We start from the raw sequence: 3,589 nt of genomic DNA on the forward strand, positions 1-3,589 counted from the left end.
CTAGACCCATGAGCCATCGATGGGTCAATGTCTCGTGGTCCAGGGGCCGTAGGTCCAAGAAAAAGTCTCTGACCACCAACCAAGAATGTGCAGAACGGACCTTTGGTCAGTCCACGGTCCGTCCATGGTGGGTCTTGGGTTACTGCTGGCAGTTGAGTTTCAGGGGTAGTTGGGTCTTTTCCTAATTAATTAATTCCTATAATACGTCATTTTACCGTTCACTAAAACCCCTATATAAGCTTTTTGAACCTCCAAATTAACCCATTTACTTCATTCTTCCAAATTCACAAAAGAAGAACTCTCCAAAATATTTCTCTCTCTAGGAACTTGAAGAAGATATAACCTAGGGTTTCAAGTCAAGGTCTCAATTCCTCCATTGAAGTCTAGCTTTTGGATTCAAGGTATGATAATTTTCATGCATGGATTCCTTTCATCCATGGAGTTCTCAAATTCCTCTATTTCTAAAGGTAGAATTCCCCAATTGAGTTAGGGTTTTCTTCAATTATCATGGGTTCTCTTTGGTGTTGATTTAAATGATTGAGTTATGATCTCTTATGCATGAATTGATGAAATACTATTATTTTATGATGAATTCCCCATAACTCATGTAATCCCCATTTTTTGAAGTTACGAATCATATGATGTGGGATTTGGATCTTCAAGGAAGATTTTATGAAATTAAGCATGTATTGGAAGCTTGACATGATTTTATGATGAAATCCATACCTAACCCATATTTTCTAAGCATTGATGATTGAAAGTGTGTTTTGACCCTCAAGAGGTAAATTATGAACTTATACATTTTATTATGAAATCCATGCAAATGTTTTAAGGGTGCTTTGAGAGTAAAGTACCAATGATGATGTTGTGTTGTGAAAGGATATTCTCATAAACACGTACTAGCATGATGTGAAAGGTTTTCTCATGTAGAGAGTATTCTTAGGTTGAAAGGCTTTCTCACCTAATTGAATCAAAGAGTAAGAGCTATCCTAATGAACTACCTTGGATTGGTTGTCCAAGGGCACATTTCCATGTTTAATGAAGTCAAGTAAAAAATGAATATTTTGTGGGATTTATGCTTAGCACCGAGTGGATGTTGATGATGAGATGGAAGCTCCCCCGTTAGTAGAGGTCGGGTTTCTAGAAGCAATCCCATGAGATGGAAGTTTCCCAGTTAGTAGAGGCCGGGTTTATAGTAGCAATCTCCTTATCCCTTAACTATGTGCCCTCATAGGTTGAATAGCTAGTGGATCCACTTATGCTAGAAGTTCATGTTTCTACCTTGGCAAGTAGGACAACCCTTTTTCGGTGTGGGAGACACCGGGGATCATGTTATAGCTCACATGGTCTCTATGTCGGTTAAGGCTAATTCCCCACAAGTAATAATGAACTAAGGTTACTTCAAGAAGTATCACATGTGAGTTCAAAGGTTTTAAAGATGAAGTTAGCTTGCATTGACCATGATTTTAAGACTTATGTTTCTAACTCTTTTATATCATGTTTAAGCTTGGTCAATTGCATGTCATGAAATTAAATGTCCCTTTTAGCATGATTTTAATGTTTTATGCATGGCTATCATACTTTGTACATTGTTTCGTAATAACGTATACCCTTGCCTACATTTCCCCAAATGTAGGGTCTGGTAGTCAGGGTACTCAGTTTCTTGGCTAGAGGTTGACTTGATATACTTTTGAGCATTGGTGAGTCCTCATGCTTCTAGGATGGAGTTTTATTGTTTCACTTTCTTTTATGTATTTTCTCTTTTGGACGTGATGTTTGGGCTAGGCCCAATTTCATTCTCTTGTATTAGATGGCTATGATGATACAGGTGTTTTAGACTTCCGTTTTGCTTTATAAAATGTTTTGGACTTGGACTATTGTTTTACTCTTATTGTTCTATTTCTTATGTTATGAGATCTAAGTGACTTGTATGGAGTCCTTCAAGGTTCTATACGTCATGTTATATGTAGGGGGTACCCTTGGGTCGTGACAACTTTGGACTCAGAATTATTTCACAATCACCATGTAGGTTGTATGGATATTCAAATATTGATTGGGGAGGTTGTACCACTACTAAGAGATCAAACTACAAGCTATAACATCTACCTAGGTGCAAATCGTATTTCTTAGACTTCCAACAAACATACTACAGTAACCCGATCGAATCTTAAAGGTGAGTATAGAGGACTAGCCTCCACTGCAGCAGAGATGACATGGATCATGTATCTACTTCATGATCTTGGGGTGTTCCTTCTATATATTCCTACATTGTATTGTGAAAACTTAAGTGCCTTGTACATGACAGTTAATCCAATTATGCATGCTAGAACCAAACATGTTGAAATGGACTATCATTTTGTTCGTGAGAAGGTTGCCAGAGGACAACTTCTTACTCAATTTATGATGTCTAAGGATTAGCTACCTGACATTCATACCAAAGCATTGACAAACGAAGTCTTTGCTGGATTTCGCAGCAAGCTAGAAGTTACAGTTCCTCCACTCACTAGCTTGAGGGGAAGTGTTGAAGATGAAGAAAGTTGATGACTGGAACATGTCAAAGAAACTGGTCCAAGGAAACTGACTGGCGTGTTTACTGTTGTAGAGTTGGAGTCACACTAGAACTAGACTACTAAAATCTTAACTTCTGTACGACTAAGTTGATGTATCGTGTATGGGTCTAAAGTCGACTAGGATAAGGTGTTTTAGTTATTGTAGTCATGATATTCATGTATATATATATATATATATTGTGGTAGGACTCCTAGTGTAGGTAGCATATGACTCCTCCTATATAAGGAGCACGTACTTAACAATTTTCATTATCAATACAATCCTTGATTTCTCGATACTTTACGTGATAATTCTACAATAAATATAGATGATTAACTTCTCAACTTTCTTTCAAATTATTTTTGAAACGACCCCAAAAATGCCCGAAAATGTGCTTCGGAAACACCTATAATTGTAATTTCCATATATCTCAAAATCCGTGCATGATTTCGGAAATTCAACTTCATATTCTTATTCAGGGGGGTAAAATTGAGTGGGAAATGGGTCTAACCCGAATTTTAGAGCAACCGTATCAAAATTCAAAAATCGCAAAAAATGCGATTTTCATGGTCAACTTTAAAGGGGCATATCTCTTAGCACACAAGGAACTGTAAGGTCCACTACCTCTTAAATTAAAGCCCTTCGAGTTATCTTTCCAATGAAATTGGTTTCACCTCATTTCGAGTTAGGATGAAGGAGTTATGACCATTTTCGTAAAACCTGTCGGAGCAGATTTGCAAATTTCAGTGAGCTACGTTACTGTAGCGGCTGGGACGTTTTTCTTTTATAAAAAAGAGGATTGTCCCATACTTAGTTATATTTCGTTATAGCTTCAAAACACTCAAAAACACTCACTAATCCCTCTCCAAAATTCCACCAAGATCTTCAACCAAATTCAAACATCTCAAGTTCTAATTCCGGATTCAAGACTCAATCTCAAGCATCAATTCTCCATTCCAATCTTCATCAAGGATTCTCCAAAGTTGAGGTATGTGGGTTGATTGTGGAAACCTTCCTTTCCACAAGTCCAACCATTTAT

This window comes from Solanum stenotomum, chromosome 5 (assembly GCF_019186545.1).
Source record: "Solanum stenotomum isolate F172 chromosome 5, ASM1918654v1, whole genome shotgun sequence".
NCBI lineage: Eukaryota > Viridiplantae > Streptophyta > Magnoliopsida > Solanales > Solanaceae > Solanum > Solanum stenotomum.